Source organism: Cherax quadricarinatus, chromosome 23, assembly GCF_038502225.1.
Source record: "Cherax quadricarinatus isolate ZL_2023a chromosome 23, ASM3850222v1, whole genome shotgun sequence".
Taxonomy (NCBI): domain Eukaryota; kingdom Metazoa; phylum Arthropoda; class Malacostraca; order Decapoda; family Parastacidae; genus Cherax; species Cherax quadricarinatus.
Genome location: NC_091314.1, coordinates 22691688 through 22705662, shown reverse-complemented (window position 1 = coordinate 22705662; position 13975 = coordinate 22691688). Strand labels below are relative to the sequence as shown.

At 50.7% G+C, this 13975-nt stretch overlaps 1 non-coding gene across 1 annotated transcript; it reads left to right on the top strand.

Moving 5' to 3' along the window:
- Positions 1 to 969: 969 nt before the first annotated feature.
- Positions 970 to 1051, top strand: TRNAS-UGA (transfer RNA serine (anticodon UGA)). The gene has a single exon. It is a non-coding gene; the product is annotated as a tRNA-Ser (tRNA).
- Positions 1052 to 13975: the final 12924 nt, after the last annotated feature.

Below are 13975 nucleotides of genomic sequence, written 5' to 3'. Positions count from 1 at the left end.
CAGTTCCTAATTCCCCATTGGCTCGACCTTCAAGCCATTCGCATTCGGGAAGTCTACGGTCATGCAGAATACAGGAGTGTCTTTAAGAATACATTAGAAACCAATCTGATTTTCAGGGTCTGGTCTAACGTAGATCGGAAGGAAATAAAACAAGACACGATCATGTCAACCAAAATCAAGAAAAGCGTCGCCGCACCCATCTGTCTAGCACAAAGTCACAACTCTACAGACCCAATGGAATTACCGAGTTACCCTGGATGGATAAACAGGTGGCGAGTGACTCCACTTAAATCAGCAATACCCGACACTCATCTCCAAAATAGTAGATTAAACTGAAGTAATGATACCAGCTTCGGGAAGAGCCAATAGATTACCATATTCCTGGGATTCGAGCAGGCTTACAGCGTCTTCCCAATAAGTTTCGAGACTTATTCCTGTTCCTGGAAGATTTAAAAAAAAAAAAAAGATGAAGAAATCATTGATTCCAGAGCAACAAGTTTTTTTTTCACTGCCTTAATGTTGCGATTCAAGAGGTAAAGGCCTGCGGTATCCTAGACACCCACCCTACCTCTAACGCGCTAAGTGAATCTGTGAAATATTTATTGTAACTATGAGCAATTAAGTTTACCTAATTGCACAGCATACTTGTGAAATCGAAAACCTGGGAAACGGTAAGATAACAGTGAAACGAGGCTCCAGTTTACTATGCAAGTCTACATTAATATTAAAGCACTATTTTCTACTTGTGTAGTGTTGTGGCTCAATGAAGCGATACTTGTCCAGTGTTAGACCAGAACGGGAATGGCGTCCCGAACTATGGTTGTAAGATATATGATTTAGATCCTGGAACAATCTGGTTACTTAGTTGTGTGCATGTACGCACACATAACTACACACACGTACACACATATATATAAAACGCACAACTACACACACATAACCACAGACACACACACATACAAGCACATAGCTGCGGTGTCCGAGTGGTTAAGGAGATGGACTTGAAATCCATTGGGCTCTGCCCGCACAGGTTCGAATCCTGTCCGCAGCGATTGTTTTTCTGTTGAATGATGTAGCAGGGGCAGGATCCACACACGGCTTTAAGAAGAGGTACGACAAGGCTCTTAGAGCGTGGACCTAGTGGCGACCAGCGAAGTGGCGGGACCAAGAGCTGCGAATCGACTCCTGCAACCACAAACAGGTGAGTACACATACGTACGTACACACACAAAAAAAAAAACACCCCCACAGGCCAAGTGCCAATGACAACTGAAAACAAACACACATGATGCTCAGGAACTGTTGATCAAATTCTGCAAACACAACCAGTCGCGTACACACGTACACGAACTTGTAAGTTTGTACTCAGATGAGACTTCTTCAGATGTTACTAAACGTACAGGCGTATTCGGTCGAAAATCAGAAGGAAAATAAAACTAAAGCTCGAGAGTACGTTTTAGCACTTCGCGCGACTCTGTAAACACCAGATGTGGTTGCCAAATGTCACGAAATAAAAGAATGGCTTTGCTAAGCTCCTGCATTAAGCATGAAGCCATAATAGCCAGAGAAAAATCGCTGTACTAAAGTAGCGAAATCCGTTTGATATCACTCTTCCTCGTTTTTATCCTTAATTTCATAAGAATTTTGAGAATCAATAGCATCACATTGCATATGAACTTCTGAAGGAGTCCTGAATGTATGCGGATTAAGGAAACAATAATGAAGACGAAGATAGTGGAGATTATGTGTTCTTAATTTATAACAGTATGGAGAATGTATTGGCATCCTCTCCTTACTTCCCTACACCACCTCACTACTTGTCTCCCCTACACCACCTCACTACTTGTCTCCCCTACACCACCTCACTACTTGTCTCCCCTACACCACCTCACTACTTGTCTCCCCTACACCACCTCACTACTTGTCTTCCCTACACCACCTCACTACTTGTCTCCCCTACACCACCTCACTACTTGTCTCCCCTACACCACCTCACTACTTGTCTCCCCTACACCACCTCACTACTTGTCTTCCCTACACCACCTCACTACTTGTCTCCCCTACACCACCTCACTACTTGTCTCCCCTACACCACCTCACTACTTGTCTCCCCTACACCACCTCACCACTTGTCTCCCCTACACCACTTCACTACTTGTCTCCCCTACACCACCTCACTACTTGTCTCCTCTACACCACCTCACTACTTGTCTTCCCTACACCTCACTACTTGTCTCCCCTTCACCACCTCACTACTTGTCTCCCCTACACCACCTCACTACTTGTCTCCCCTACACCACCTCACTACTTGTCTTCCCTACACCTCACTACTTGTCTCCCCTACACCACCTCACTACTTGTCTCCCCTACACCACCTCACTACTTGTCTCCCCTACACCACCTCACTACTTGTCTCCCCTACACCACCTCACTACTTGTCTTCCCTACACCACCTCACTACTTGTCTCCTCTACACCACCTCACTACTTGTCTTCCCTACACCTCACTACTTGTCTCCCCTTCACCACCTCACTACTTGTCTCCCCTACACCACCTCACTACTTGTCTCCACTACACCACCTCACTACTTGTCTCCCCTACACCACCTCACTACTTGTCTCCCCTACACCACCTCACTACTTGTCTTCCTTACACCACCTCACTACTTGTCTCCCCTACACCACCTCACTACTTGTCTTCCCTACACCACCTCACTACTTGTCTCTCCTACACCACCTCACTACTTGTCTCTCCTACACCACCTCACTACTTGTCTTCCCTACACCACCTCACTACTTGTCTCTCCTACACCACCTCACTACTTGTCTCCCTCTACACCACCTCACTACTTGTCTCCCCTACACCACCTCACTAGTCTCCCCTACACCACCTCACTACTTGTCTCTCCTACACCACCTCACTACTTGTCTCCCCTACACCACCTCACTACTTGTCTTCCCTACACCACCTCACTACTTGTCTCCCCTACACCACCTCACTACTTGTCTCCCCTACACCACCTCACTACTTGTCTCCCCTGCACCACCTCACTACTTGTCTCCCCTACACCACCTCACTACTTGTCTCCCCTACACCACCTCACTACTTGTCTCCCCTACACCACCTCATTACTTGTCTCCCCTACACCACCTCACTACTTGTCTCCCCTGCACCACCTCACTACTTGTCTCCCCCTATACCACCTCACTACTTGTTTCCCCTACACCACCTCACTACTTGTCTCCCCTACACCACCTCACTACTTGTCTCCCCTACACCACCTCACTACGTGTCTCCCCTACACCACCTCACTACTTGTCTCTCCCTACACCACCTCACTACTTGTCTCCCCTACACCACCTCACTACTTGTCTCCCCTACACCACCTCACTACTTGTCTCCCCCTACACCACCTCACTACTTGTCTCCTCTACACCACCTCACTACTTGTCTCCCCTTCACCACCTCACTACTTGTCTCCCCTACACCACCTCACTACTTGTCTCCCCTACACCACCTCACTACTTGTCTCCCCTACACCACCTCACTACTTGTCTCCCCTACACCACCTCACTACTTGTCTTCCCTACACCACCTCACTACTTGTCTTCCCTACACCACCTCACTACTTGTCTCCCCTACACCACCTCACTACTTGTCTCCCCTACACCACGTCACTACTTGTCTCTCCTACACCACCTCACTACTTGTCTCCCCCTACACCACCTCACTACTTGTCTCCCATACACCACCTCACTAGTCTCCCCTACACCACCTCACTACTTGTCTTCCCTACACCACCTCACTACTTGTCTTCCCTACACCACCTCACTACTTGTCTCCCCTACACCACCTCACTACTTGTCTCCCCTACACCGCCTCACTACTTGTCTCCCCTGCACCACCTCACTACTTGTCTCCCCTACACCACCTCACTACTTGTCTCCCCTACACCACCTCACTACTTGTCTCCCCTGCACCACCTCACTACTTGTCTCCCCCTACACCACCTCACTACTTATCTCCCCTACACCACCTCACTACTTGTCTCCCCTACATCACCTCACTACTTGTGTCCCCTACACCACCTCACTACTTGTCTCTCCCTACACCACCTCACTACTTGTCTCTCCCTACACCCCCTCACTACTTGTCTCCCCTACACCACCTCACTACTTGTCTCCCCTACACCACCTCACTACTTGTCTCCCCTACACCACCTCACTACTTGTCTCCCCTACACCACCTCACTACTTGTCTCCCCTACACCACCTCACTACTTGTCTCCCCTACACCACCTCACTACTTGTCTCCCCTACACCACCTCACTACTTGTCTCCCCTACACCACCTCACTACTTGTCTCCCCTACACCAAATCACTACTTGTCTCCCCTACACCACCTCACTACTTGTCTCCCCTACACCACCTCACTACTTGTCTCCCCTACACCACCTCACTACTTGTCTACCCTACACCACCTCACTACTTCTCCCCTACACCACCTCACTACTTGTCTCCCCTACACCACCTCACTACTTGTCTTCCCTACACCACCTCACTACATGTCTCCCTACACCACCTCACTACTTGTCCCCCTACACCACCTCACTACTTGTCTCCTCTACACCACCACACTACTTGTCCCCCCCTACACCACCTCACTACTTGTCTCCCCTACACCACCTCACTACTTGTCTCCCCTACACCACCTCACTACTTGTCTTCCCTACACCACCTCTCTACTTGTCTCCCCTACACCACCTCACTACTTGTCCCCCCTACACCACCTCACTACTTCTCCCCTACACCACCTCACTACTTGTCTCCCCTACACCACCTCACTACTTGTCTTCCCTACACCACCTCACTACATGTCTCCCTACACCACCTCACTACTTGTCCCCCTACACCACCTCACTACTTGTCTCCTCTACACCACCTCACTACTTGTCCCCCCCTACACCACCTCACTACTTGTCTCCCCTACACCACCTCACTACTTGTCTCCCCTACACCACCTCACTACTTGTCTTCCCTACACCACCTCTCTACTTCTCTCCCCTACACCACCTCACTACTTGTCCCCCCTACACCACCTCACTACTTGTCCCCCCCTACACTACCTCACTACTTGTCTCCCCTACACCACCTCACTACTTGTCTTCCCTACACCACCTCACTACTTGTCTTCCCTACACCACCTCACTACTTGTCTCCCAACACCACCTCACTACTTGTCCCCCTACACCACCTCACTACTTGTCTCCTCTACACCACCTCACTACTTGTCCCCCCCTACACCACCTCACTACTTGTCCCCCCTACACCACCTCACTACTTGTCCCCTCCTACACCACCTCACTACTTGTCTCCCCTACACCACCTCACTACTTGTCCCCCCTACACCACCTCACTACTTGTCCCCCCTACACCTCACTACTTGTCTCCCCTTCACCACCTCACTACTTGTCTCCCCTACACCACCTCACTACTTGTCTCCACTACACCACCTCACTACTTGTCTCCCCTACACCACCTCACTACTTGTCTCCCCTACACCACCTCACTACTTGTCTTCCTTACACCACCTCACTACTTGTCTCCCCTACACCACCTCACTACTTGTCTTCCCTACACCACCTCACTACTTGTCTCTCCTACACCACCTCACTACTTGTCTCTCCTACACCACCTCACTACTTGTCTTCCCTACACCACCTCACTACTTGTCTCTCCTACACCACCTCACTACTTGTCTCCCTCTACACCACCTCACTACTTGTCTCCCCTACACCACCTCACTAGTCTCCCCTACACCACCTCACTACTTGTCTCTCCTACACCACCTCACTACTTGTCTCCCCTACACCACCTCACTACTTGTCTTCCCTACACCACCTCACTACTTGTCTCCCCTACACCACCTCACTACTTGTCTCCCCTACACCACCTCACTACTTGTCTCCCCTGCACCACCTCACTACTTGTCTCCCCTACACCACCTCACTACTTGTCTCCCCTACACCACCTCACTACTTGTCTCCCCTACACCACCTCATTACTTGTCTCCCCTACACCACCTCACTACTTGTCTCCCCTGCACCACCTCACTACTTGTCTCCCCCTATACCACCTCACTACTTGTTTCCCCTACACCACCTCACTACTTGTCTCCCCTACACCACCTCACTACTTGTCTCCCCTACACCACCTCACTACGTGTCTCCCCTACACCACCTCACTACTTGTCTCTCCCTACACCACCTCACTACTTGTCTCCCCTACACCACCTCACTACTTGTCTCCCCTACACCACCTCACTACTTGTCTCCCCTACACCACCTCACTACTTGTCTCCCCTACACCACCTCACTACTTGTCTCCCCTACACCACCTCACTACTTGTCTTCCCTACACCACCTCACTACATGTCTCCCTACACCACCTCACTACGTGTCCCCCTACACCACCACACTACTTGTCTCCTCTACACCACCACACTACTTGTCCCCCCCTACACCACCTCACTACTTGTCTCCCCTACACCACCTCACTACTTGTCTCCCCTACACCACCTCACTACTTGTCTCCCCTACACCACCTCACTACTTGTCTCCCCTACACCACCTCACTACTTGTCCCCCCTACACCACCTCACTACTTCTCCCCTACACCACCTCACTACTTGTCTCCCCTACACCACCTCACTACTTGTCTTCCCTACACCACCTCACTACATGTCTCCCTACACCACCTCACTACTTGTCCCCCTACACCACCTCACTACTTGTCTCCTCTACACCACCTCACTACTTGTCCCCCCCTACACCACCTCACTACTTGTCTCCCCTACACCACCTCACTACTTGTCTCCCCTACACCACCTCACTACTTGTCTTCCCTACACCACCTCTCTACTTGTCTCCCCTACACCACCTCACTACTTGTCCCCCCTACACCACCTCACTACTTGTCCCCCCCTACACTACCTCACTACTTGTCTCCCCTACACCACCTCACTACTTGTCTTCCCTACACCACCTCACTACTTGTCTTCCCTACACCACCTCACTACTTGTCTCCCTACACCACCTCACTACTTGTCCCCCTACACCACCTCACTACTTGTCTCCTCTACACCACCTCACTACTTGTCCCCCCCTACACCACCTCACTACTTGTCCCCCCTACACCACCTCACTACTTGTCCCCTCCTACACCACCTCACTACTTGTCTCCCCTACACCACCTCACTACTTGTCCCCCCTACACCACCTCACTACTTGTCCCCCCTACACCTCACTACTTGTCTCCCCTTCACCACCTCACTACTTGTCTCCCCTACACCACCTCACTACTTGTCTCCACTACACCACCTCACTACTTGTCTCCCCTACACCACCTCACTACTTGTCTCCCCTACACCACCTCACTACTTGTCTTCCTTACACCACCTCACTACTTGTCTCCCCTACACCACCTCACTACTTGTCTTCCCTACACCACCTCACTACTTGTCTCTCCTACACCACCTCACTACTTGTCTCTCCTACACCACCTCACTACTTGTCTTCCCTACACCACCTCACTACTTGTCTCTCCTACACCACCTCACTACTTGTCTCCCTCTACACCACCTCACTACTTGTCTCCCCTACACCACCTCACTAGTCTCCCCTACACCACCTCACTACTTGTCTCTCCTACACCACCTCACTACTTGTCTCCCCTACACCACCTCACTACTTGTCTTCCCTACACCACCTCACTACTTGTCTCCCCTACACCACCTCACTACTTGTCTCCCCTACACCACCTCACTACTTGTCTCCCCTGCACCACCTCACTACTTGTCTCCCCTACACCACCTCACTACTTGTCTCCCCTACACCACCTCACTACTTGTCTCCCCTACACCACCTCATTACTTGTCTCCCCTACACCACCTCACTACTTGTCTCCCCTGCACCACCTCACTACTTGTCTCCCCCTATACCACCTCACTACTTGTTTCCCCTACACCACCTCACTACTTGTCTCCCCTACACCACCTCACTACTTGTCTCCCCTACACCACCTCACTACGTGTCTCCCCTACACCACCTCACTACTTGTCTCTCCCTACACCACCTCACTACTTGTCTCCCCTACACCACCTCACTACTTGTCTCCCCTACACCACCTCACTACTTGTCTCCCCCTACACCACCTCACTACTTGTCTCCTCTACACCACCTCACTACTTGTCTCCCCTTCACCACCTCACTACTTGTCTCCCCTACACCACCTCACTACTTGTCTCCCCTACACCACCTCACTACTTGTCTCCCCTACACCACCTCACTACTTGTCTCCCCTACACCACCTCACTACTTGTCTTCCCTACACCACCTCACTACTTGTCTTCCCTACACCACCTCACTACTTGTCTCCCCTACACCACCTCACTACTTGTCTCCCCTACACCACGTCACTACTTGTCTCTCCTACACCACCTCACTACTTGTCTCCCCCTACACCACCTCACTACTTGTCTCCCATACACCACCTCACTAGTCTCCCCTACACCACCTCACTACTTGTCTTCCCTACACCACCTCACTACTTGTCTTCCCTACACCACCTCACTACTTGTCTCCCCTACACCACCTCACTACTTGTCTCCCCTACACCACCTCACTACTTGTCTCCCCTGCACCACCTCACTACTTGTCTCCCCTACACCACCTCACTACTTGTCTCCCCTACACCACCTCACTACTTGTCTCCCCTACACCACCTCACTACTTGTCTCCCCTACACCACCTCACTACTTGTCTCCCCTGCACCACCTCACTACTTGTCTCCCCCTACACCACCTCACTACTTGTCTCCCCTACACCACCTCACTACTTGTCTCCCCTACATCACCTCACTACTTGTGTCCCCTACACCACCTCACTACTTGTCTCTCCCTACACCACCTCACTACTTGTCTCTCCCTACACCCCCTCACTACTTGTCTCCCCTACACCACCTCACTACTTGTCTCCCCTACACCATCTCACTACTTGTCTCCCCTACACCATCTCACTACTTGTCTCCCCTACACCACCTCACTACTTGTCTCCCCTACACCACCTCACTACTTGTCTCCCCTACACCACCTCACTACTTGTCTCCCCTACACCACCTCACTACTTGTCTCCCCTACACCACCTCACTACTTGTCTCCCCTACACCACCTCACTACTTGTCTCCCCTACACCACCTCACTACTTGTCTCCCCTACACCACCTCACTACTTGTCTCCCCTACACCACCTCACTACTTGTCTCCCCTACACCACCTCACTACTTGTCTCCCCTACACCACCTCACTACTTGTCTCCCCTACACCACCTCACTACTTGTCTCCCCTACACCACCTCACTACTTGTCTCCCCTACACCACCTCACTACTTGTCTCCCCTACACCACCTCACTACTTGTCTCCCCTACACCACCTCACTACTTGTCTCCCCTACACCACCTCACTACTTGTCTCCCCTACACCACCTCACTACTTGTCTCCCCTACACCACCTCACTACTTGTCTACCCTACACCACCTCACTACTTCTCCCCTACACCACCTCACTACTTGTCTCCCCTACACCACCTCACTACTTGTCTTCCCTACACCACCTCACTACATGTCTCCCTACACCACCTCACTACTTGTCCCCCTACACCACCTCACTACTTGTCTCCTCTACACCACCTCACTACTTGTCCCCCCCTACACCACCTCACTACTTGTCTCCCCTACACCACCTCACTACTTGTCTCCCCTACACCACCTCACTACTTGTCTTCCCTACACCACCTCTCTACTTGTCTCCCCTACACCACCTCACTACTTGTCCCCCCCTACACTACCTCACTACTTGTCTCCCCTACACCACCTCACTACTTGTCTTCCCTACACCACCTCACTACTTGTCTTCCCTACACCACCTCACTACTTGTCTCCCTACACCACCTCACTACTTGTCCCCCTACACCACCTCACTACTTGTCTCCTCTACACCACCTCACTACTTGTCCCCCCCTACACCACCTCACTACTTGTCCCCCCTACACCACCTCACTACTTGTCCCCTCCTACACCACCTCACTACTTGTCTCCCCTACACCACCTCACTACTTGTCCCCCCCCTACACCACCTCACTACTTGTCCCCCCTACACCACCTCACTACTTGTCCCCCCCTACACCACCTCACTACTTGTCTCCCCTACACCACCTCACTACTTGTCTCCCCTACACCACCTCACTACTTCCCTCCCCCACACCACCTCACTACTTCCCTCCCCTACACCACCTCACTACTTACCTCCCCCACACCACCTCACTACTTCCCTCCCCTACACCACCTCACTACTTCCCTCCCCTACACCACCTCACTACTTCCCTCCCCCACACCACCTCACTACTTCCCTCCCCTACACCACCTCACTACTTCCCTCCCCTACACCACCTCACTACTTCCCTCCCCCACACCACCTCACTACTTCCCTCCCCCACACCACCTCACTACTTCCCTCCCCTACACCACCTCACTACTTCCCTCCCCCACACCACCTCACTACTTCCCTCCCCCACACCACCTCACTACTTCCCTCCCCCACACCACCTCACTACTTCCCTCCCCCACACCACCTCACTACTTCCCTCCCTCACACCACCTCACTACTTCCCTCCCCCACACCACCTCACTACTTCCCTCCCCCACACCACCTCACTACTTCCCTCCCCCACACCACCTCACTTCTTCCCTCCCCCACACCACCTCACTACTTCCCTCCCCTACACCACCTCACTACTTCCCTCCCCTACACCACCTCACTACTTCCCTCCCCCACACCACCTCACTACTTCTCTCCCCCACACCACCTCACTACTTCCCTCCCCCACACCACCTCACTACTTCCCTCCCCCACACCACCTCACTACTTCCCTCCCCCACATCACCTCATCTCTTCACCCTTGTCCTCACATGCTGTAACATATCCACAGGTTGTGACCATCCCGTTATTATGGTTATTAAATAAATTATATTTATAGTATGTATATGGAAGAGATAAATTTAGCCGTATGAATCATAAAATGCCTTTTGAATGGGAGGTAATAAAGATTGATTCAAGGAATGAGATCGTAACTCTAATTTTTTTAATCAAGAGTCCTTCAGAGGTACCAAGGTATTCTCTTTGAATGATACCATATCCATTATTTTGTAAATTGTTGCTGTAAGTTACTTAACTAACAATAAGTTGGGGGTTCAGGCCGTGTGTCCATTATGTGCTTCTGTAATCTTCTGACAGCCACCCATACGATAAGCACGGGCTGCATAATATAACTATATATCACTGTGAGTGTTACAAGATGTCGTCCAGTGGTGTACACGAGACTGTGTGTGTTACATGATGTCGTAGAGTGGTGTACACGAGACTGTGTGTGTTACAAGATGTCGTCCAGTGGTGTACACGAGACTGTGTGTGTTACATGATGTCGTAGAGTGGTGTACACGAGACTGTGAGTGTTACAAGATGTCGTCCAGTGGTGTACACGAGACTGTGTGTGTTACATGATGTCGTAGAGTGGTGTACACGAGACTGTGTGTGTTACAAGATGTCGTCCAGTGGTGTACACGAGACTGTGTGTGTTACAAGATGTCGTAGAGTGGTGTACACGAGACTGTGTGTGTTACAAGATGTCGTCCAGTGGTGTACACGAGACTGTGTGTGTTACATGATGTCGTAGAGTGGTGTACACGAGACTGTGTGTGTTACAAGATGTCGTCCAGTGGTGTACACGAGACTGTGTGTGTTACAAGATGTCGTCCAGTGGTGTACACGAGACTGTGTGTGTTACAAGATGTCGTAGAGTGGTGTACACGAGACTGTGTGTGTTACAAGATGTCGTCCAGTGGTGTACACGAGACTGTGTGTGTTACAAGATGTCGTAGAGTGGTGTACACGAGACTGTGTGTGTTACAAGATGTCGTCCAGTGGTGTACACGAGACTGTGTGTGTTACAAGAAGTCGTAGAGTGGTGTACACGAGACTGTGTGTGTTACAAGATATCGTCCAGTGGTGTACACGAGACTGTGAGTGTTACAAGATGTCGTAGAGTGGTGTACACGAGACTGTGTGTGTTACAAGATGTCGTCCAGTGGTGTACACGAGACTGTGTGTGTTACATGATGTCGTAGAGTGGTGTACACGAGACTGTGTGTGTTACATGATGTCGTCCAGTGGTGTACACGAGACTGCGTGTGTTACAAGATATCGTCCAGTGGTGTACACGAGACTGTGTGTGTTACAAGAGGTCGTCCAGTGGTGTACACGAGACTGTGTGTGTTACATGATGTCGTCCAGTAGTGCACACGAGACTGTGTGTGTTACATGATGTCGTCCATTGGTGTACACGAGACTGTGCGTGTTACATGATGTCGTCCAGTGGTGTACACGAGACTGTGCGTGTTACATGATGTCGTCCAGTGGTGTACACGACTGTGTGTGTTACAAGATGTCGTCCAGTGGTATACACAAGACTGCGTGTTGCAAGATGTCGTCCAGTGGTGTACTCACCTAATGCACCTAATTGTAGTCGCAGGGGTCGAGACTCAGCTCCTGGCCCCGCCTCTTCACCGAGTGCTACTAGGTCCTTTCTCTCTCCCTGCTCCATGAGCTTTATCATACCTCATCTTAAAGCTATGTATGGTTTCTGTCTCCACTACCTCACTTGCTAGGCTATTTCATTTCCTGACTACTCTATGACTTAAGAAATATTTCCTAACATCTCTGACTCATCTGGGTCTTCAACTTCCAATTGTGACCCCCTTGTTTCTGTGTCCCCTCTTTGGAACATCCTGTCTCTGTCCACCTTGTCTATTCCACGCAGTATTTTGTATGTCGTTATCATGTCTCCCCTAACCGTCCAGTCCTCCAGTGTCGTCAGTCTGATTTCCCTTAACCTTTCTTCATAGGACATTCCCCTTAGCTCTGGAACTAACCTTGTCGCAAACCTTTGCACGTTCTCTAATTTCTTGACGTGCTTGATCAAGCGTGGGTTCCAAACAGCTGCTGCATACTCCAGTATGGGCCTGACGTACACAGTGTACAGTGTCTTGAACGATTCCTTACTAAGGTATCGGAACGCTGTTCTCAGGTTTGCCAGGCGCCCATATGCCGTAGCAGTTATCTGGTTGATGTGTGCTTCCGGGGACGTGCTAGGCGTTATACTCACCCCAAGATCTTTCTCCTTGAGTGAGGTTTGCAGTCTTTGGCCATCTAGCCTATACTCCGTCTGCGGTCTTCTGTGCCCTTCCCCGATCTTCATGACTTTACATTTGCCGGGGTTGAATTCGAGAAGCCAGTTGCTAGACCAGGTGTCCAGTCTGTCCAGGTCTCCTTGAAGTCCTGCCTGGTCCTCATCTGATTTAATTCTCCTCATTAACTTCACATCATCTGCGAACAGGGACACTTGTGAGTCTGACCCTTCCACCATGTCATTCACAGATACCAAAAATAGCACTGGTCCTAGGACCGACCCCTGTGGGACCCCGCTCGTCACAGGTGCCCACTGTGATACCTCATCACGTACTATGACTCGTTGTTGCCTCCCTGTCAGGTATTCTCTGATCCATTTCAGTGCCCTTCCTGTTATACGCGCCTGATCCTCTAGCTTCACACAAGACTGTGTGTTATAAGATGTCGTCCAGTAGTGTACATAAGAGTGTGCGTGTTACAAGATGTCGTCCAGTGGTGAAACAAGTCCCTGCTGTACACATTACCACAACACTGTACAAGCGAGCCACAAAAAAACTGGTAGAACAGCAATATTTTTGCCTATCTTTTAACTTAAAAGAGGTAGTAGGTTGGTAGACAGCAACCACCCAGGGAAGTACTACCGTCCTGCCAGATGACTGTGAAACAAAAACCTGTAACTG